Source organism: Eurosta solidaginis, chromosome X (assembly GCF_040869045.1).
Source record: "Eurosta solidaginis isolate ZX-2024a chromosome X, ASM4086904v1, whole genome shotgun sequence".
In the NCBI taxonomy this organism is placed as follows: Eukaryota; Metazoa; Arthropoda; class Insecta; order Diptera; family Tephritidae; genus Eurosta; species Eurosta solidaginis.
The window spans coordinates 125,945,200-125,969,786 of record NC_090324.1 but is presented as its reverse complement, the minus strand read 5'-3'; the positions used below and the strand labels follow the sequence as shown (position 1 = coordinate 125,969,786).

The 24,587-nt window shown below is 37.3% G+C and overlaps 1 pseudogene; it reads left to right on the top strand.

Annotated features, from left to right (window-relative positions):
• The first annotated feature begins 929 nt into the window (after positions 1–929).
• Positions 930–23,015, top strand: LOC137235134 (THO complex subunit 6-like; annotated as a pseudogene).
• Positions 23,016–24,587: the final 1,572 nt, after the last annotated feature.

Genomic DNA, 24,587 nt, shown 5'->3' with positions numbered 1-24,587 from the left:
AGTTTCAGGACTTGCCATGTTTTGTGTTGAATCTGTTTTAGCAAGACAGTTAAATTTTGATATTGTGACGAATATGACCATCTCTAAGGTTATTAAATAAAGGCACAACCATGGTTCAACTATATACAGGTTGGCTCATCTGTAAAGCAACAAAATATGTCTGTTCAAATTGTCAAAATCTGTGTATTGGTGTTGGTGCGAATGGTATGGAATGGAAACATAAACCTTAGCAGTTTTTGTATGTGTAAGTAAAATGTTGGTAATGTGTTGGTTTCATTTTGAGTTTGCCATCTCCTTTTGACAATCCCTTCGACCATGCAATGACATAAATAAAATCAGCTGATGAGATGAGCCAACCTGTACATAATTGAACCATGGGCACAACAGAAACATTACCCAGCAAAAACTGCCGAACGCGTTCACGTATACAAATGCAAAATCTTCGGCTGTCATCTCCTCTACAACAAAAAAAGTTTGTTCTGGCTATGGCGGAACTATACCAGGTGGTAGCACGGTGACCGGTGATTTGAATTTTTTTAATGTGATTTGCTACATCAACTTCCGGCGCATTACAGTTTTGACATTAGTCTATCGATTTACAAAAACAAAGTACGTGGAAATTTTATTTATGTTTGTAGCTATGTCACCATGCTACCACCTTGTATGGTTCCGCCACGGTTCTGGCTGAATATCAGAGAGGGAAGGGGAGATATCATTTTTGCATTATAGTCTATTGTATGCATTCCCACTCATTTGTTTCAATTTCTTGCCAGATGTGCCATTGCACATCAACAGCCATTGTGGACAAATGTGAATAGCCATTATTAGCAAATATTAATAATATTAAAAAAAGGTAATTTTATAGCACTAATTGCTTTTCTTTATGCAATTATTGGCGCTTACAAGCTGTTATAGTGTAAAGCAAAGAAATGAGTGACTAAAAGTTGAAAGCCATGTATAATGTTATTTCACAAGCGATTTCCGAATCTGGCCGATTTTTGTTTGCCGGTAATAGCCTTGGTGATATTTTTGTAAAAGAGTAAGTGCCGAGATATGATGGTAGCGTGCTCCGCCTATCACACCGTATGTCCTGGGTTCAACTCCCGGGCAAAGCAACATCAAAATTTTAGAAATAAGATTTTTCAATTAGAAGAAAATTTTTCTAAGCGGGGTCGCCCCTCGGCAGTGTCTGGCAAGCGCTCCGATTGTATTTCTGCCATGAAAAGCTCTCAGTGAAAACTCATCTGCCTTGCAGATGCCGTTCGGAGTCGGCATAAAACATGTAGGTCCCGTCCGGCCAATTTGTAGGGAAAAATCAAGAGGAGCACGACGCAAATTGGAAGAGAAGCTCGGCCTTAGATCTCTTCGGAGGTTATCGCGCCTTACATTTATTTTTTTTTTATTTTTATGAAAAAGTACTTAAAAATGCCAAAAAAACTTGTCCTCCAACAGTGTACAGGATCTTGAGAACACCGAGGCACCACGCTCCAAAGTGCGCATCTCCCCGCAAGCCGCAGAGACGGAAATTAATAGCCTTTGCTTTCATCGCGATTTCTTTATAGTTGGCGCCATTAGTGTCATTTATGGTCTCGCATAGAATGAAGAAAAGCGTGAATTGAGCACATTACATAAATGGGAAATAAAAATTCCGCTTGATGTAGATGCAGTTGTGGCACCAGATGTTAACTTTTTGTGGCTGCGTGTAGGCACGGATTTTTTATATGCCGGGTATGGTGACAATGTTATATATCAAATAAATTTGGAAGATGGCTATCGTGGACACACGGGATTGTATACAAAGTGTAACCGGCAGTGATAATGGACAAATATATTCAGTATCGGAAGATGATACCGTACGCTTTTGGAGTGAACAACAAAAATAATCAACAGGCAAGTTAGTACCATGCGAAAATACACAGTTGATGCGGCCGGAATATGGCAAATGGATTCGTGCTGTTTCTACAAATAATGATTGGTTAATTTGTGGCGGTGGACCGAAATTCTCGATATGGCATCTACGCATAATGGAATGTTTGCGTGATTTCGCTTTTACAGGTAAGAAGGAAATTTACTGGTTGCTGGTCATGCTCAGTTTTATGCCATGAATGGTGATATACAAGCGAATATACCATTAGAACATACAGCTGGATGTTCAGCGGTATGGCAATTGAAGCCAATTAAATTTATGTCGATTGCGGGATATAGCAATAAATTCAATATTTTAAATGATTTTAGATTTTTAGATATTAAAATTGAATTATATGGTAATACAGAACATATACATATCTTTTTGTAGACGTATTTGAATTGGAAGGACGCCCTGCCTTTGACAAAACTTTAAGAAAATGTGGTGGCGAAAAAGCAATTATTTCTTCGCCGAGCTGCTGCCAACTAGTGCGAACGATTCTTCAAGCCATTATCTTAGACTATTTTATTATTAATTAATTACTTGTTTAACTACATTATTTTAGTGCTAGTATTACCTGTTATAATATTAATAGCTTTAATAATACATTTCTTTATTGAATGAATTAATTATTTATAATCCATTTTATTAGTGATAACTGCTTAATAACTAAATAATAAATTTCTGCTTAATTAATAGATTATTTATTAACTTTAATAATTTATTTATTAACTTTTAAATACTGCCTTGAAAAAGGCGAAGTGGATATAGTCCTTGTCCAGGAGCCGTGGCTGAGTAGTAACGGCAGTAAGATTTCTGGATTAAGGACTGGAAAATTCAACACCTTGGTGCATGGGGAGGCAAGTAGGTCTAGATCCTGTGTGCTTGTTAAAAAAGAGATTAAAGCTTTTATTCTCTCTAATTTCAGCAATGCTGACGTAACAACGGTCTGCCTCGAGCGAGGAAGTAATGAAATATGGGTGGTCTCAGCGTACATGCCCCACGGGGACGTAGCGGGACCACCACCTGTGATACTGGGTGAAATCACCGCTGAAGCAAGGCAGAGAGGTGTTGGCGTGATCATCGGTGCCGATGCTAATGCTCATCATAGCATTTGGGGAAGCTCGGATACCAACACTAGAGGTGAGTCTTTATTTACTTTTATTGTAGATGAGGGACTTTGTATATGTAATAGGGGGAATGACCCGACTTTTATTACTGCGGTAAGGGAGGAGGTCCTGGACCTCACCCTGGTTAGTAGAGAACTGGAAGGTCGGATATCTGGATGGAGGGTTCTCAACGAGCACTCCTTCTCTGATCACCGATATATTCAATTCTCAGTGAACGAAGAACGTCCCGGTAAAATATCTTTTAGGAACCCTAAAAGTACTATTTGGGACTTGCATTGTAGGAAGCTGGGAGAGCTACTGCCTGCGGTGCCTATCATTAGTTCGGGCCTGTCCGAATCTGAGATAGACGTTCTGGTGGAAAACTTCACCTCGGCAAGCAAATGCGCCTTTCAGCTCTCCTGCCCATTGAAAACTTACGGGGGGAAGGGCAAGCCGCCCTGGTGGTCGGATTCTCTTGACGACCTAAGAGCGTCCAGTCGGCGGCTCTTCAACAGAGCCAGGAGGAGTAAATTACCCTCGGACTGGGAGCTCTATAAGGTGAGTCTGGGGATTTATAAATATGAAATAAGGGTAGCCAAGCGAGATGCATGGCGAAGCTTCTGCGAAAACGTAGAAGGCTGCAATGAATCCGCGAGGTTTAAAAAAATACTCTCTAGGAACCCCGCTCCTCTGGGGTATCTGAGAGATGATAGTGGGGACTGGTCGATGAGTAGAGAGGAGTCCCTAAGGATTTTACTGGACAATCATTTTCCCGATGTCCCAGTTGCGCAGGGATCTTCGCCTGCATGGTCGGCGGTCGTTTGCTATGCAGAAGTGCCTGCCATTCCAATACGGGAAAGTCAAATAACCTTGGCTATAGGGTCGTTCAAGCCCTATAAGTCTCCGGGCCCGGATGAAATCATTCTTGCGCAGCTTCAAAGGTCTTTGGGGATTTCCTGCCGCTAGTTGGCCATCATATATACTAACTGCCTCAGGCTTAACTATATCCCGAAGTCTTGGCACACCGTTAGGGTTATTTTCATTCCGAAGGCCGGCAGAAGCTCTCATGTATCACCTAAGGATTTCAGGCTAATCAGTTTGTCGTCGTTTCTTCTTAAGACGTTTGTGCGGTTGATTGACCTGTGCCTACGGGAAAGGATACCTCGGGGGTTACTGTCGGCTTCACAGCATGCGTACTGCAAGGGCAGATCGACGGAAACCGCTCTCCATTCGATTGTAAAGCAAATAGAGGGGTCCCTAGAACACAAAGAGTATGCTCTGGGTGCCTTTCTAGACATCGAGGGAGCTTTTAACAATGTCTTACCGGGGGCAATCGAAAGAGTTCTGGTGGGTTTGGGAGTCGAGGCGGCTCTGGTTGAATTTATTAGCAAATATCTATGCGGCAGAATTGTGGCAGCGGAGTGGGGAGGGGCCATAATTAAGAGGAAGGTGTGCAGGGGCACGCCACAGGGGGTGTCCTATCTCCTCTCCTCTGGGTTGTGGTAGTCAACGAGCTTCTTGTGGAGCTGGAAGCCAATGGTTGTCGGGTGGTTGCCTATGCAGATGACCTCGCTATCCTAGTCAGAGGCAAATTTCTGGGCACCCTGCGTGATGTTCTGCAGGGCTACCTGGATACTGTGGCTAGGTGGGCTGAATCATGTGGATTGGCGGTCAACCCGGGAAAAACGGAACTGGTCCTTTTCACAAGGAGATATAAGAAGCCCGATTTCAGAACTCCCTCGATTGGAGGGGTACCGTTGGTACTTTTTGGGGATTGTTTTGGACAAGAAACTGTACTGGAGACCCAATGTGGAAGATCGGGCCAGGAAGGCCGCCATTGCCTTGTACTGCTGCAGAGGATCTATCGGAAAGAGATGGGGACTATCGCCAAGAATAGTACACTGGCTTTATGAGATGGTGGACAAAATGATTCTGCTATATGGGGTGCTGGTCTGGTGGAAAGCACTGGACACGGCGAGCACCTCCAAAATGTTAGTGTCAGTGCAACGGACGGCGCTGATCGGTATCAGTGGTGCTCTCAGAACAACACCTTCCTTGGCACTGAACGTCATGCTGAACATATACCCAGTAGATATTGTGGGAAAGGCGGCCGAAGCAAGGTCGTTGGTCAGGCTTCGTGAAATGGAATATAGAATTTCTGACCGCGGACACTCTAGCCTTCTTACCAGTTTCGACTTTATCCCGGACAGAACGGACTACTGTATGCCGATAACTGCTCCCTATACAACTTTCACCCCAGTTATTCCAGAGAGAGAGGATTGGGGAAGAGGAATTATCTGGGGCATGGGACCGGTTAACTTGTTCACGGATGGGTCAAAGCTCGATGGAAAGGTTGGTGGGGGGGTCTTTTGTCAAGAGCTAAAATTAAGCCGCAGGTTTAAGTTGGCTGATCACTGCAGTGTATTCCAAGCGGAAATTGCTGCGATTAAGGATGCGGTGGATGGAATTCTATCCAGTGCTACCACGGTTAGGGAATTTAACATATGCTCTGATAGCCAAGCGGCTATCAAGGCCTTGAGCTCAACTACAGTGCGATCGAGGGTGGTCGGGGATTGCCTGACCTCGCTTGCGATTGCATCGAATTATTTTACAATTAAGATTATCTGGGTCCCGGGCCATAGTGATATCCCGGATAACTTTCAAGCGGATCTCTAGCCCGCATCGGTACAACTGAACCGGATGAAGATGGCTGTAGGGATTTCGGGATCCCGCTGGCCACCTGTGGATTGCTCCTCAATAGCTGGGCCTCGAATCAGCTCAGCAAAGGTTGGTCGGATATCACGTCTTGCAGGGTAGCAAGATCTTGCTGAAATAATTGGGTTCACTAAGTCTCAACTCTCAATGGTCATTGGGGTTTTGACAGGGCACTGTCCCAAGGATATCCATGCGGTACGTGTCAATATACTGGAAACACCATCCTGCGGCAGCTGTATGGAGGATGATGAGGTGGAATCACCAAATCACTTTATGCTAGATTGTCCAGCTTTTGCCAGAATTAGGCGAAAGTACTTCGGTCGCGACTCACTTGGATCTCCCGAGGATATATCCAAATTTGAGATCGGTATCATTCGGAGCTTTATCGTTGCTACCCAACGATTCTCTAAGTAGCTAGATCTAAGTCACCGTTATTTTTGGTGTATGTGGTATCACAACGGACTTTCGTGTTGTCCAAGTGAGCTATCCTTATCAGGGCAGCTACCACCTAACCTATCCTATCCTATCCTAAATATTAAACTTAATTAATTTTACCTTAATATTAAATTTTATTTATTTTATAATTCATTTTAATAAAAATTTTATAAAAAAATTTAAGTGTTATTTTTTTCGTTATAAATGCGTTAGGACTATGAGATAAGTATAACAGCTAGATAATTTGTTATTTATTTCATTATATATGCGTTAGGAATATCAGATAAATACAACAGCTAGTTAATATGTTATTTATGCCATAACGCTAACGCATAGCTTTATGGCATTCGATGCTGTATAAATCATGTTATATATGGCATATGAATAGCATATTGAAAAGAGAAAAATATATGAAAGCTTAATACCAGAATTTAGTGAACATAAAAGAGAAGGCTGCTCACATGTATAGAAAAATATACGTTAGGATTTGTCGCTCTGTCTTAACAAACTGATGTAAACTTTTTTAATTCCTCACGTATAGTTTTTGTAGCACTACGGATAATTTAATACATTATATAACAAGTAGCGTTCTAACTGGGTAAGCAAGCTACATAAAAACATTAATCATCATTTACCCACATACATACAAGGCAACGAAGAGATAACTCACATACAGATGTACCCTTCAGTCAAACCAACCAGTTGCCCTGCAGTCAAACCAACTAGTTGTATACTAGAAGAATACTAGTTTGCCAAAAATCTCAACTAGTATGAGTTCTGTCTTTTTTCCATATTACCAACTGATATTTTTAACACGCCGATGTCCTACGAAATATCAATTGCCAGCCTCTGCATCAGCATCATACCAATTGACAAACTAGTCATTATATACACCGACATCATACCAGATAACATACTAGTCAGCATACCCAACAGACTCATACCAATTAACATACTAGTCAGCCTTTGCGCCAGCATTATAGCAGATGGCAAACTAGTTATTATATACACCAATATCAAAACAATTGACATACTAGTCAGTGTATTCAACATCAACATACCAGTTGGCATACTACTCAGTCTATGCATCAATGTAATAACAGTTGACATACTAGTCGATATTTGCATCACCATCCTACTATTTAGTATACTAGTCTCAGTTGGGTTGAAAAATTACTTGAAAATTGATAAATTAGCTCAAATTTATGTTATTCATTATATTTCATATATATAAAATGTATGTATATATATATACATATGTATATAACTTTAAAATTTATCACTTCAATACATTATACTTTGGAATAAATTTTAATAAAAATACGTACATACATATATATGAAAACTAAAAAGTAACGGAATAACACACGAATGTGACGCAATCTTAAGACGCAGGGCTAAGTTTATGGGTTCACCATGGCCAGAACATTCCCACAGTAAATCCCTCAAGCCAAGAGAACTGCTAGGGTTCATCATGGAAGGCGGATGGGATGAGGTGCTGACCAAAGGTTGCAGTGCAATCCTCAATAAATTATCTATCTATCTAACGGAGAAGGGACGAACCAGTAGTGGTTGACTGTGTAAAAACAGGCCAAGCTGCACTAGCGCCGTCCTGTTATGAGTGTTAATGGAGTTCAGAATGGTGGTAGTGATATGCACTTTACGAAAGTCATGCTTGTGGCTGGATAACCGAACAATTTCATTTAATTGAGGGAATCATAACGGTTTTAAACGTTTTCGTTACTGACTAAAGGGATAATATCGGTAGATACTGGCTGGGTTTCCGGTCTTTCTCTGTTATTCTGGACAGGCATAGGCTTTTAAAGACAAGTAGAAAAAATGTCCTAGGCTACTGATGCCCTCATGGCACAGGTATAGGTCTTCCGTCTGGGACTATTGATATGGATGGCTTGGCCTTTTCAATAACTTCGTTAACCTCTGTTGAGGTAACGGTGAGGGTGGACTCGTCATGCTTGTTTTATGTGCCCGTTGGTTTGGACGATATCTAGCATTGTCAACTGAAGTATGCATTGCAAATTGGCTACAGAAAGCACTCGCGCATTTCCTCTAGCCGACAGACGAATTTCTAGTCAAATGAATTGTTTAAATACTAACTAGTATTAATAACACCACAAAATTATAGGCAATTAACCATTCTAAAACTGACCAGTATGATGAACGCCACACAATTCTAGTCAATTAACAATTCAAAATAAACCCACAAAATTCTAGTCAATGATCTAGAATGTTTGCTGACTACTTTGGCTTTTGACTGCAGGGAAAGAGCGAAAGAGTAAGGGAGAGTTATACTGAAAGAACCCTGCAGTCAAGCCAACTAGTTGTATACTAGAAGAATACTAGTTTGCCAAAAATCTCAACTAGTATGAGTTCTGTCTTTTTTCCATATTAGCAACTGGTATTTTTAACACGGCGATGTCCTACGAAATATCAATTGCCAGCCTCTGCATCAGCATCATACCAATTGACAAACTAGTCATTATATACACCAACATCATACCGGTTGACATACTAGTCAGCATACCGATCAGACTCATACCAATTAACATACTAGTCAGCCTTTGCGCCAGCATTATACCAGATGGCATACTAGTTATTATATATACCAATATCATACCAATTGACATATTAGTCAGTGTATTCAATATCAACATACCCGTTGGTATACTACTCAGTCTATGCATCAGTGTAATAACAGTTGACATACTAGTCGATATGTGCATCAGCATCCTACTATTTAATATACTAGTCTCAGTTGGGTTGAAAAATTACTTGAAAATTTATAAATTAGCTCAAATTTATGTTATTCATTATATTTCATATATATAAAAGGTATGTATATATATACATATGTATATAACTTTAAAATTTATCACTCCAATACATTATACTCTGGAATAAATTTTAATAAAAATACGTACATATATAGGAAAACTAAAAAGTAACGGAATAACACACCAATGTGACGCAATCGCAAGACGAAGGGCTAAGTTTATGGGTTCAGTATGACCAGAACATTCCCAATTTTAATCTCTCAAGCCAAGAGAACTGCTAGGGTTCATCATGGAAGTCGGATTGGATGAGGTGCTGACCAAAGGTCGCAGTGCAATCCTCAATAAATTATCTATCTCTATAACGTAGAAGGGACGAACCAGTAGTGGTTGACTGTGTAAAAACAGGCCAAGCTGCACTAGCGCCGTCCTGTTATGAGTGTTAATGGAGTTCAGAATGGTGGTAGTGATATGCACTTTACGAAAGTCATGCTTGTGGCTGGATAACCGAACAATTTCATTTAATTGAGGGAATCATGACGGCTTTAAACGTTTTCGATACTGACTAAAGGGATAATATCGGTAGATACTGGCTGGGTTTCCGGTCTTTCTCTGTTATTCTGGAAAGGCATAGGCTTTTAACGACAAGTAGAAAAACTGTCCTAGGCTACTGATATCCTCATTGCCAAGGTGTTTTGGCATCGGTATAGGTCTTCCGTCTGTGACTTTTCAAAAACTTCTTTAACCTCCGTTGAGGTAACGGTGAGGGTTGGCTCGTCATGCTTGTGTTTATGTGCCCGTTGATTTGGACGATATCTAGCATTGTCAACTGAAGTATGCATTGCAAATTGGCTACAGAAAGCACTCGCGCATTCCCTCGAGCAGATAGACGAAATTCTAGTCAAATGAATTATTTAAATACTAACTAGTATTAATAACGCCAAAAAATTATAGTCAATGAACCATTCTAAAACTGACCAGTATGATGAACGACACACAATTCTAGTCAATTAACTACTCATACACTAACTAGTATGAATAACACCACAAAATTATAGTCAATAAACTATTCGAAGGCTGACTAGTATGAATAAACCCACCAAATTCTAGTCAATAAACTAGAATGTTTGCTGACTACTTTGGCTTTTGACTGCAGGGTATGCGAGGGCTATAAACGTGAATCTGTAGTTTATAGCTGGTAGCGTATAGCTGGTAACCAAGTAGAAAATTCCTTGCAGTCAAACCAGCTAGTTGTATCCCTGCAGTCAAACCAACTAGTTGTATACTAGAAGAATACTAGTTTGCCAAAAATCTCAACTAGCGTGAGTTCTGTCTTTTTTCCATATTACCAACTGGTATTTTTAACACGGCGATGTCCTACGAAATATCAATTGCCAGCCTCTGCATCAGCATCATACCAATTGACAAACTAGTCATTATATACACCAACATCATACCAGATGACATACTAGTCAGCATACCCATCAGACTCATACCAATTAACATACTAGTCAGCCTTTGCGCCAGCATTATACCAGATGGCATATATAGTATATATATCTAGTTATTATATACACCAATATCATACCAATTGACATACTAGTCAGTAGACTGGGTTGGGATATGTCATAATTTTGGCCTTGAGAAGCTCCACATTTCCATTTAATGCCCTTTTGAGCTATGAAGTCGTCTTCACATGATTAGGTCAGCTAACAAAATTTTACCCCCCTAATGTATATTTTTTTCCTTACCAAACGAAAGTACTTAAAAATTCAAGAAAATGTTGCTTTGAAACAATATTACTAAAATGATAAACAAAGAAGTTATAGCACTTTCAATATTTATTGTAACTGTTATTTTACCTGATTCTTATTATACTTAGACCTGAAATTCATGATATTTTTGTAGGAAAAATTGCAGGGTTTGGATTGAAAAGTTAATAAAGATATGCAAATATCAGGAATAGGGGAAGTCAAAGTAAATAAGTGAGTCAAACCTGTAGTTTCGTATTTGTAATAATAACGTTATGCGACAAAATCAACTTTTTTTCTGGGTATTGGACAAACCCCAATTTTTTGTAAAGATTGAGGCTTAAGTAAACAACGTACTATCTCCGTTTTTCGAAGTTAGCCTCCAAAAAATAGATATCGGCTTCCGAAATTTGAAGTTCGAAATTCTACATTTCGAAATTTTATTTTATTTTTTTGTTAACGCGTTCAGCAAATTGAACAAGTAAAAATGTGGGCGGGGTCCGCCCTTCTCCCTTATTAGAAGGGCTGGATTCTTTTTTTGAGAAATTTAGTATAACAGCTGTTATACAAGGAGAAAAGTCAGACTCTGACTTCTGAATACGACTTCTGACTTCTAACTTTTCACCTTTACTTTTTAATTTGCTGAACGCGTTAACAAAAAAATAAAATTTCGGTTAGAAAAACGGAGATAGTACATTGTTTACTTAAGCCTCAATCTCTACAAAAAAGTAGGTTTTGTCCAATACCCAGGAAAAAAGTTGATTTTGTCGCATAGCGTTATTATTATAAATACGAAACTACAGGTTTGACTCACTTATTTACTTTGACTTCCCCTATTTCTGATATTTGGCATATATTTATTAAGTTTTCAATCCAAACCCTGCAATTTTTCCTACAAAAATATCATGAGTTTCAGGTCTATGTATAATAAGAATCAGGTAAAATAACAGTTGCAATAAATAGAAAGTTCTATAACTTCTTTGTTTATTATTTTAGTAATATGGTTTCAAAGCAAAATTTTCTTGAATTTTTAAGTACTTTCGTTTGGTAAGGAAAATTTGTTAGCTGACCTAATCATGTTAAAACGACTTCATAGCTTAAAAGGACATTAAACGGAAATGTGGAGCTTCTCAAGGCCAAAATAATGACATAAAAATTTTAAAAATCGGTCGCAAATAACCAAGTTACAATGAAAAAACCTTTTTGGCTGTATTTCGAAGGATCAAAAAAATTTAAAAAATTTTTTCCGAAACCCTCTCAACATAAACTTCAAATTTAGGGACGGACATTAGCAACTTTTTTTTTCGACCCAGTCTACTAGTCAGTGTATTCCACATCAACATGCCAGTTGGCATACTACTCAGTCTATGCATCAATGTAATAATAGTTGACATACTAGTCGATATTTGCATCAGCATCCTACTATTTAATATACTAGTCTCAGTTGGGTTGAAAAATTACTTGAAAATTGATAAATTAGCTCAAATTTATGTTTGTCATTATATTTCATATAATACGTACATATATATGAAAACTAAAAAGTAACGGAATAACACACGAATGTGCCGCAATCTCAAGACGCAGGGCTAAGTTTTTGGGTTCACCATGGCCAGAACATTCCCGCATTAAATCCCTCAAGCCAAGAGAACTGCTAGGGTTCATCATGGAAGTCGGATGGGATGAGGTGCTGACCAAAGCTCGCAGTGCAATCCTCAATAAATTATCTATCTATCGGAGAAGGGACGAACCAGTATGGGTTGACTGTGTAAAAGCAGGCCAAGCTGCACTAGCGCCGTCCTGTTACGAGTGTTAATGGAGTTCATAATGGTGGTAGTGATATGCACTTTACGAAAGTCATGCTTGTGGCTGGATAACCGAACAATTTCATTTAATTGAGGGAATTATAACGGTTTTAAACGTTTTCGTTACTGACTAAAGGGATAATATCGGTAGATACGGGCTGAATTTCCGGTCTTTCTCTGTTATTCTGGAAAGGCGTAGGCTTTTAACTACAAGTAGAAAAAATGTCCTAGGCTACTGATGCCCTCATGGCACAGGTGTTTTGGCATCGGTATAGGTCTTCCGTTTGGGACTATTGATATGGATGACTTGGCCTTTTCAATAACTTCTTTAACCTATGTTGAGGTAACGGTGAGGGTTGACTCGTCATGCTTGTGTTTATGTGCCCGTTGAGTTGGAAGATATCTAGCATTGTCAACTGAAGTATGCATTGCATATTGGCTACAGAAAGCACTCGCGCATTTCCTCGAGCCGACAGACGAAATTCTAGTCAAATGAATTATTTAAATACTAACTAGTATTAATAACACCACAAAATTATAGCCAATGAATTATTCTAAAACTGACCAGTATGATGAACGCCACACAATTCTAGTCAATTAACTACTCATACACCAACTAGTATGAATAACACAACAAAATTATAGTCAATGAACTATTCAAAAGCTGACTAGTATGAATAAACCCACAAAATTCTAGTCAATGAACTAGAATGTTTGCTGACTACTTTGGCTTTTGACTGCAGGGATATTAGAAAAATACTAGTTTGGCAAAAATCCCAACTAGTATGAGTTCTGTAATTTTTCCATATTAAGAACTGGTATTTTTAACACGGTGATGTCCTACGAAATATCAATTGCCAGTTTCTGCATCAGCATCATACCCATTGACAACCTAGTCATTATATGCCATATCATTGTACCAGATGCCATACTAGTCAGCATACCTATCAGGGTCATACCAATTAACATAATATTCAGCCTTTGCGCCAGCATTATACCAGATGGCATACTAGTTATTATATACACCAATATCATACCAATTGACATACTAGTTGGTGTAATCAACATCAACATACCAGTTGGCATACTACTCAGTCTATGTATCATTGTAATACCAGTTGACATACTAGTCAATATTTGCATCAATATTCTACTAGTTAATATATTAGTCATAGTCGGGTTGAAAAATGGCTTGAAAATTGATAAGTTAGATCAAATTCAAATTCATTATATTTCATATATATAAAAAGTATGTATATATATGCATATATCACTTTAAAATGTATCACTTCAATACATTATACCAGATGGCATACTAGTTACTATATACACCAATATCATACCAATTGACATACTAGTTAGTGTATTCAACATCAACAAACTAGTTGGCATACTACTCAGTCTATGCATAATTGTAATACCAGTTGACATACTAGTCGATATTTGCATCAACATTGGAATAAATTTTTATAAAACTTTGGAATACATTTTTATAAAAATACGTACATATATATAAAAATTAAAAAGTAACGGAATAACTCATGCCAATTTTGTGATCGTTCAGCGGAGACGGCGAACCATATCCTCCTGGAACGTGACGCAATCTCAAGGCGCAGGACTAAGTTTATGGGCTCGCCATGGTCAGAACATTCCCTAATTAAATCCCTCAAGCCAAGAGAACTGCTAGGGTTCATTAAGAAGGCCGGGTTGGATGATGTGCTGTGAAGGAGGTGAGGGCATAATAGACTAATGGTCGCAGTGCAATCCTCAATAAAATATTTATCTATCTAACGGAGAAGGAACGAGCCAGTCATGGTTGACTGTGTCAAGCTGTACAAGCACTGTCCTATGATGAGTGTTAATGGAGTTCAGACGTGGTAGTGATAAGCACTTTACGGAAGTCATGCTGATGGCTGGATAACCGAAGAATTTCGTTTAAATGAGGGAATCATAACGGCTTTAAAAGGTTTTTTTACGGACTAAAGGGATAATCTCGGTAGATACTGCCTGGGTTTCCGGTATTAGGTAGTGGGTTTTTCCTTGCCATTCTCCGTTATTCTGGAATGGAAAAGGCTTTTAACGGCAAGTAGAAAATATGTGCTAGGCTGCTGATGCCCTCATTGCCAAAGTGTTTTGGCATCGGCATTGGTTTTCCGTCTGGGGCTATTGATATGGAAGGCTTGGCCTTTTCAATGGCTTCTTTAACCTCTGCTGAGGTAACGTTGAGGTGCGACTCGTCATGCTTGTGTTTATATGCCCGTTGATTTGGACGATATCTAGCATTGTCAACTGAAGCATGCATTGCAAAATGGCTACAGAAAGCACCCGCGCATTTCGCCGAGTCCGACAGTCGAATAAATTATTCAAATACTAACTAATATGAATAACAACAGAAAGTTATAGGTAATGAACTATTCTAAAACGGACTAGTATGATGAAAGCACAAATATCTAGTCAATTAACTACTCATACACTAACTAGTATAAATAACACCACAAAATTATACTCAATGAACTATTCAAAAGCTGACTAGTATGAATAACCCCACAAAATTCTAGTCAACGAACTAGAATGTTTTCTGACTACTTTGGCTATTGACTGCAGGGTTCTAGCAGAAGAAACGTCTAGACATTTGGGCATTAAAGCAGCGAAAGCTGAGTAATCTGTAATCAGTTTGATTTAAGCACGCTATTGGTTGCGAAGTATAAGTGTTATTGTGAAGTACTTTCAAAGTAGTCTAATAAAGACCATTTTGCATTATTGAATATTGGAGCTATTTATTCAACAATTTAGCAATACGAACGTTAGTAGAAGCTGTCAAATAAGCGGAGTTTCCCTAAATTTGTTGTAATATTATTAAACAAAATTTTGCAGCGAAAATTTACCGCTTTTTGATATCCGAACCTTTTATATTGAATAATTAATATGTATAATCGTTATTATATTTATCAGAAATGTACCATAATGTTACCAAGTAACTAAAAATATTATATAAATCAAGACGTGGCTGTTAAAAGAGAATTTTATTTCTACGTTACAATAAAACAGTATAAATAGTAAATATTCAGTGTTAATTTTATTTTCAGCTCTTAGTCCAAAAATCATTTAGTTGATGTTGCAAAAATTTTTGCTGATGTAATCCATAAATAATGAGTAATGACTTGAGATGCCATTAAAGCAAATTAATCGAATATATTAGTGGATTTTTTATAGGGGGCCCGTTAATTTTTTAGTCCCGGGCCCGGTTTCCTCTCTATGGCCCTGATTCTATGTGTGTATATTTGTATGATAGCACAAAAATAAAACAAAACAAGAAACAAAAATAACAGAATGAATCTGATTCAGAAAAATTAAAAAAGATATTATGCATGTATATTTTGCAAAAATTCTGATAAAGCCAATTTAAAGCGCCTGTTATTGCGTTCATTTTTAATGTCATTTGGTAGTGAGTTCCATAATTTTATAGCACTGACAAAGAATGTCCTGGAAGATGTAAGATACTTATAGCGTGGAACAATAAGGTTGCCAGTTTTGTCGGATTTTGAAAAACGTAAATTTCTAAAGAGGTATTCCGGTTACCTTTTATGGATTAAATCGTGCAGGAACCCCAAATTGCGATAATTCAGAAAGCTAACGAGACTGCAATTAAGTATCTTGTAGGAAAACTCTGATATATGATCAAATTTCCGCCTAGAAAAGAGCAGTTGACACCAAAGTTCACTGTTTTTAACTTGAAATCTTCAAGCTTGGGGTTAGAAGATCTACGAAAGAAGATTCATTGATAATCTTAATCTTCTGGGTAGACGAGAATTTGGCGGTACATTTCTATGTCACCGGTGAACACGAATTTATAGATGCGCCATTATAGTATTATCAGTATTAAGTCAGTTTGAAGTGTGGGGCCGGTATGTACTGCGTCATTTAATGAGCTTCCGGAGTGAGTCAGTTTGGAGGCATTGAAGACTATTCGTACCTTTGTCGTTTTACTGTCGGGTTTTATGACAGAATGGTGAGGCAAGTAGAAAGAAAGATATTTGCCTTTATTTATAACTTCGAGAGGTGAAGTTGGTTCCATGTGGTCCAGGGTTAAATATTCTTCTAATATGCCAGCGTATTTTTCTCTTAATTCTGGTTTTCCCTCTAGAGTTCTTTCTACGCTGATATCATGCTGTTGAGCTGCTGGTCTTGAATGACTGAGAGCTATCGCTTCTGGGAAATCTTGCTAGAAATGGAGTTTTACCATATATCTACCATCTTTTTTTCTAATAGTGGTATTTTTGTAGAGTTCCTCGCAAAATATATCGTTTCCGAGAGGGATGAGATTGGTTGAACTTCTTCTTCCCAAAATTTTTTAAGGAGGTCGTTTAGAGATTTATCTGGACTATCGATAACTTGGGTGGAGAATGCGGAGATTTTTGCGTTGAGAGAGCCACTCAGTATCCATCCAAATATCGTTTGCTGTGCGATGAGACTCCCAACAACGTTGGTTTCAAGCCCTTTTAGTAGGATTTGTGGGACTATATCACTACCAATTACCATGTCTATTCTGGTCAGTGAGAAGCAACTGGGGTCTGCCAGAGTAAGTGAAGATAGCTCCTGCAAGTCCAAATTTTCAGCCTTGAACGAGGGCAGGAAGTGAGTAAGTTTTTGCAGTATTACAGCCTGGGTTTTCGCTCTGAGGTGGTACAGTTTTTGGGCTTGGGACAATGTGGGGTGGTTTTTGTATACTGCTGTGAACATATCTCTGCATGCTGGAACTTTTAGATAGTTTCTGGTTGAAGTTGTTGCTGCTTGTGGAAGCTGTTGGACTATAGGTTTGGGTTGGGATATTTGGACTTGTAGAGTTCCGATAATCTCGTTTATCCCCGTCTTTGTGTGTTTAGTTGTATCCGATAGTCGTCATATTTAGCCTCGATGGATTTCCGGACCCTATCATCCGACGTATTCATGTGGACAGCTTCATACGTCTGTTCTACTTGATTTGAGATTTTATTGGGTATACGTGTATAGGCTCGCTTGTGTGTGATCGCATTCACTGATGTTCCACCATTTTTGCAGAACTTATCTTGCGTTGTTGTTTCAAACCAGAATTTTTTGTTGTGAGGTGCGTCCTCTTCTTCGGCTTGTGATTTTGACCGGGTTCTTGGCCCTTAAGTTTGGAGAATTGTTGTTGTTGTTGTATCAGTGCTTCGCCCCATGCAATAGGTGACCGATCACAAATTATCATCAATATCCTCCAACGGGACTCCAAGGAAGCTTGTTGTTTCAACAGGAGTGGACCATAATGAGAGTGGTGTTAGAGGTGTTGGTTCCACATTACAATTGAAGAGATGGTTTGACACATTGTAAGCAGGGCATACATTTTGTATGTCGGGGTTGATACTGGATAGGTAAGAGTTTAACCTGTTACAGTACCCAGATCGAAGTTGAGTGACTCGCGTTTCCCTAGGGAGTGTGCATTCCTCTTCTGCAAGTTTTGGGTATTGTTCTTTGAGTACAGGATTCACCGGGCAATTCCTGACATAGAGGTCCGACGCCTGTTTGTGGAGTTCACTGAGGACCTGGTTGTGTTTTTTGGCTTCATACGGCTGTGCTTTCAGGTGCTGTATTTCCTCATAATGCTTACTGATATGACTCCTTAAGCCTCTGGGCGGTGTTGGTTCATTAATCAGATATCTGTTGGGATGCCCAGGTTTCTGGGTATTCAGCAGGTACTGTTTGGTTATCATTTCATTTCTCTCCCTGATAGGGAGTATTCTCGCCTCATTATGTAGATGGTGTTCTTGGGACAAGATAAGACAACCTGTGGCGGTTCTGAGGGCAGTATTTTGGCAGGCCTGTGGCTTCTTCCAGTGAGTAGTCTTTAGGCTTGGCGACCATATCGGGGACGCGTAGCATGCAATCGGCTGGCCAATTGCTTTGTAAGTGGTAATGAGCGTTTCTTTATCTTTTCCCCAAGTACACCCAGCAAGGGATTTGGGGATTTTATTACGGCTCCGGATTTTCGGAACAATTGCGGTTGCGTGCTCACCAAAATGTATATCCTGATCGAACGTCACAACCAAGATTTTGGGGTGTAAGACAGTCGGTAGCGTAGTGCCATTGACGTGGATGTTCAAAATGGTCGACATTTGGGATGTCCAAGTTGTAAATAAAGTAGCCGATGATTTAGTCGGTGATAATGTCAGGTGTCGCGAGTTGAAAAAAACTGGAGAGATCAGGGAGGTAGCCGTTTATTTTGTTGCAAAGCTCATTGATCTGTGGGCCTGGGCCTGTGGCCATTATTGTGCAGTCATCCTTCTGGTGGAGAAGGTAGCTATGAAATGTAGAAGTTAACCAAACGTGGGGATAGGACGCCACCCTGTGGCACCCCTTTTTCAATTCTTCTTGTTTTTGATGTTGCATTTCTAAATTGCACCGACGCCTGCCGGCCACCCAGATAATTTGCGTCCACCTTTTAAGATTTGGGGGAAGGGTAGTCCCTTCCAGGTCTTGCAGTAACGTGCCGCGGTCGACCGTATCCAGGCCGGTCGAGAGGGAAGGGGAAAAGGGAGGATTCCCCCCGTGTCTGGGTTTTTGAGGGGGCCCTCGATTTAGATGTACTAAGACATTTTTTTTTTTAATTCAGGAGAGTTTCTAGTTGTTCCATGTGTAATTTTTAAGCCGAATTTCTAAAGCAACGAATATCTGCATTTCGTTTTAATATTATAGTGAAGGGCGAAAAATAATTTGAAAAGTGCTTTTCCTTAAAATTTAAGAATAAATATTTCATTTGGCAGCTGGCTCAAAACGATGTTTATAAAGCACAATTTATATTACTCAACTGACGCAAACATGTTTTCCACGTATCACTAATCAGTTGAGTTTTCTGAAAGCGCCCAATTATACCTAATGACTGCACTGATTATTCCGCTTCAGCTGCAAAATTCAGTAAATCAAATCGCGAGCGTCCAATATCCCGTTATTCAGATGTGTGCATGTCACCGTTCTATTGAAATGGTACGTCGAAGTGAAGACTGTTTTCAAGTAAAAGAATGTTGAAGTTAAAGTACGCAAAATATAATTGCAAGTAAATAAATAAAAAAATATCGAAGTGAAACCACATAAAACAGCATTACACGTAGGTACAGACATATATTTTTGTACTGTTCGTACCTTCAGAGTGATGTTTGATAATTTGTAAGTTGTGAATAGAAAATATTACACATTGTTATAAAAAAGGCAAAAGTAAAAACACCTGGAAAATGATAGAATTTTTCTTGTAGATCTTGAAGAACTAGGCAAGACTGCATTCAAGAAATTTGCGGGACGCCAAAATCTTAAGTTACGGGTAAAAAACCGGTTTTTCGTACCTTTGGACACTTACGACCTTATAACTTAGTTGGTTATAGACTGATTTTCAATTTTATTTTTGGATATTATAACAAAAGATGTAGACATTTCTATCAATGGATAAATCAATTATGATAACATAATAAAACTATGAGAATTTGTCCAACAAACATTTTTTTTTTCATGTTTTGTCAACTTTGGCGCTATCTGTATGCGCTACTTTATATAGAGCCCATACCTACACTCTAAAACTTTTGTGTGAAACTAAGATTAAAATGGGGGTAAATTCCTGTTGAAATAATATTTTGATGTAAAAATGCCAATGTTTTGTACGTATTTATGTTTAAAATAAAAAAATTTATGATATTACTATAAAAAAACGTGTAATACTTTGATTTACACCAGAAAAGTACGTAGTTTTATGCAGGAAGTGTGCAAAATTATACGTTTTATAATTTCGCAAAACAATGTGTAAATTTCGGTCACTTATTATAGCCTCGTGGTGGAAAAAAAAATTAATAAGCTTTAAAATATAATTATAAATAGGTGAATAAGCTATAAAATATATGTAAATATAAGTAAGTGAATAATCTTTACAAATATATTGGAAAAGTTTGTTTGTATAGTGTGTGCAAAGCAGTTCTGCAAATTAAGGAGTTATAATTTGCATTTATATGCGCATAGGGAACTGAGTTCCAATTTGTTTGAATGTTTGTTTCCAAAATGCAATAAAAAGTTTTCAAGCTACAATGTCTATGCAGTCCATTTTTCAAAAAATGATTCTGCTAAAGACGCCGTGGTTGAAGGTGTGTACCACAAATTGAATTGTTCGATGGCTTCTTCCGACTTTTTCGCTACAAAAAATTAGGCACTTAGTGTTTAAAATCGCTCTCTAAAGGTGTAAATATAAGCAACGGGTGCATACAATTTTAGACATATAATGTCTAAACTATTACACATTTTGTGCGTAAAACTCAAAAAGAGATTTATAAAAATAAAGATGTGTAATATTACACAATTATAGTGGTTAAAGTGTTGCCTACCATTTTGGTAGTAAATTTACGATTTTCGCTTTAGAGTGTATCTTGAATAAGTATAAAGGCAACGTTTATTAGCAAGTCCAACCATAGTCCATTTTCATTGAAATTGACAGAGTTATTCAAGTTTTATAGCAATTGACTGATACCGAAAATTGGTAACAAATTGGCTCTTTTTGCATTTCAATAACTCGGTACAATTTTAACCAAGTTCTCACAGTTTTATTATGATTTCTTAATTGATTTATATATTGTTAACCCTACAAAGGTAATATACGTAAATTTACGTGTATGTCGCATAAAAAGTCCAGTTACATTTACCGTTATGCCCTATCGCTATGAGCGCTGTGCAGTGCTTTCTTTGTTTTATTGTTGTATAAACAAGTGAATAATTAGTCAATTATAAGTGCGCGGTTAACTTAATCGGTGTGACAAAAAAAGTGTGCACGTAAATTTTGCGTAGTCTTACTAATTACTTGTAAAATTTCAAAGTAACTTGGTAATAAAGTGTTCTTGGTAATAATGTCTAAATATTTTTGGATGAAACTAAAGTTCCATGTGAATTTCTGTTGAAATTAAAAGAAAAAATGGAAAACTCAAGTCTTTGGCTTGAGGATACAGAAACAGAAGCAAGGCAAATTCCTTGTATACAGTCTTGCTTAGCTCTTCAAGATCTACCAGAAAAATACCATCGTTTCTCAGGTTTTTTTGAATGTCACACAGTGTTATCGGCGAGAGGAAATAATTGGTATTACTTTCTTGCCAAATGTGTCTCAAAAATATAATAAATAAATATATTATTCCCAATGTAAAACATTAAAAAAAGGTTATAATTTATATGCTGTCATGTTTAAGGAGCCCAAATGGTTGTAATCAATATGAGAACACGTTTTATCAAAATACAAAACAAAAAACCTCAAAACTTTATGATAAAGAAATCACAAGTTCATTATAAAGATGCACTTTAGTTAATTATGAAATTCTGATGTACTTATATGTGTCAGTATGTACATGCAAACTTACAACCAAATAAAAAGAAAAACAAAATATTCAATCTTCATATTTAAAAAAATTTATAATTTATATGCTGTCATGTTTAAGGAGCCCAAATGGTTGTAATCAATGTGAGAACTAGTTTTATTAAAATACGAAAAAAAAAACCTCAAAACTTTGCGATAAAGAAACCGCAACTTCATGGCAAAGACTAATGTATATAATATAAGAAACAGTTTGGAGAAATTGCCTTTTTGTGTGTGATAACAATTGCTGCTGTTCAAGGAGATATAAATATGAATTTTAAAGTGTAATGAGCTATTTGTAATTATATGTTTATTTAAATAACGTAGAACAATTGATTCTGAAAATTATATAAACTTTGATGACGAACAGCAATTCTTTAACTTTGTGATCGATCAATCGAAATTCGATAAGGTGTTAAAAAGTTTTGATGAAGACGAATTTGATAATCAGCTTCAAAAACTAGAAGAGCCCACCCAATCCCTACAAAGTGCAACTGAACTGGAGCCGCATATATTAAATAAGTGTAAGGGAAAACAGCCTTCAAATATAATACTAGCAGAAGAATTTGATAAGCAGCTTCAAAAACTAGAAGAGCCCATCCAATCCCTACAAAATACAACTGAAGTGGAGCCGCATATATTAAATAAGCGTAAGAGGAAACAACCTTCAAAGATAATACTAGCAGAAGAATTTGATAAGCAGAATAAGCGCAAGAGAAAACAACCTTCAAAGGTAAAAATAACTGAAGGTTCTATACAAAAAGCCATCCAACCAAAAGCTATCCCCAGCAATGTAAATAATTGTATTGTGAGCCAACAGAAGCAGCTGTTCCTATAAATGACATTTTAGAAACTAAAGAGTTATTAAATGTTCGAAAAATTAATTAATTTCATTTGAAGTTAATTATAAAAATGATGTAGATATTAAAAATCAAAGCTTTTAATACAACAGTGGTTCGATGACGAAATTAAAGCGAATGATACTGATTTGGGATGCGCTCGAACTTCAACTAAAGAATATAATGTTAGTTGCGATATTGAGTGTATCTCTGAAGGTAAACTTATTAATGAATTTTTAGGAATTGTATACAAATATAAACGTATCGGTGTTGTCACTTGACAAAAAGTTTATATGGAGTCAAAACAAATGTTTTATTTATAAATGTAAAAATATTTTAAATTTGAATTAATATATTTTATGTGAATATATAAAAAAAATTAAATAAAAAAATATTTAAAACAATACCGATTCTTTTATTACCACACATTCATCAAAATTTACAGCAACAAGAAATATTGTAGCATTTTTAGCACAGTGTGCATCTCTCTTAAATGCCAATATATTGACTACAAAATTCTTCATATGTTGACTCCTTTTCAAATTTTCTGGGAATTCCATAAGTTTTTAAGTGAAAATGATATTCCATGTGTTCTGTAAGTAACTGTTGTATAAAACTTTCACAAAGTATTTGTAAATCAAATGCTCAAGTATTGTTATTCCTCCATTGCTTTCTGATGGAACTCCTTCGATTTAAAAAAGGAGACAAAATTCCAATTCCTTCAGAAGTAATGCAATCCAAAATAATACCATCGTCATCTTCACACGAAAAATTAAATGCTGAACTAGGCATTTTAATTATACTAAAAATTGATTTCATTGATGAACTTTTAGAAATTGTGTTCGAAAAATTAATAAAAATGTATGCATTTAATTAAATGGTTTTATACATTCCTAATAATGCTGACAATTTTAAGGAGCCCAGATGGTTGTAATCAGTGTGAGAACACGTTTTATTAAAATAAAAAAACCATTCAAGGTTCGAATCGAGCTCAAGGCCAGAACAATAATTTTTTTCTAATGCTAATGATTATTGTTATTTTTTAATTTTTCTAAATTTGAAAAATTATATTTTGTTTTTGGAATAGTAAGTAGAAAATTTTTCAGACAACCTGCCATAGCTGCGCAGATAGATCCATTTCGAAGGGTGCTAAGCCTTCATCATTAGTACGCTTTAGGCATGCTGCGCTAACCATTTTGCTATACAGCGGTTGTTTGTTTGACTGGCAAATTTGCTACTTCTATTCCTTTTTACCAACTATATTTATTCAGTGTTGCGCCATCTGGTGCAAATCACTGATAATGCTGGATTTTTGTTTATTGTCAATTACTTTGTTTGACATTCCCAAGTGCCCATGGTTTATTAACAATTGTTTTTGTTTTCATCGGCCTATTGATAAATCATTCAAGGTTCGAATCGAGCTCAAGGCCAGAACAATAATTTTTTTCTAATGATAATTATTGTTATTTTTTAATTTTTCTAAATTTGAAAAATTGTATTTTGTTTTTGGAATAGTAAGTAGAAAATTTTTCAGACAACCTGCCATAGCTGCGCAGATAGATCCATTTCGAAGGGTGCTAAGCCTTCATCATCAGTACGCTTTAGGCATGCTGCGCTAACCATTTAGCTATACAGCGGTTATTTGTTTGACTGGCAAATTTGCTACTTCTATTCCTTTTTACCAACTATATTTATTCAGTGTTGCGCCATCTGGTGCAAATCACTGATAATGCTGGATTTTTGTTTATTGTCAATTACTTTGTTTGACATTCCCAAGTGCTCATGGTTTATTAACAATTGTTTTTGTTTTTATCGGCCTATTAATAAATCATTCAAGGTTCGAATCGAGCTCA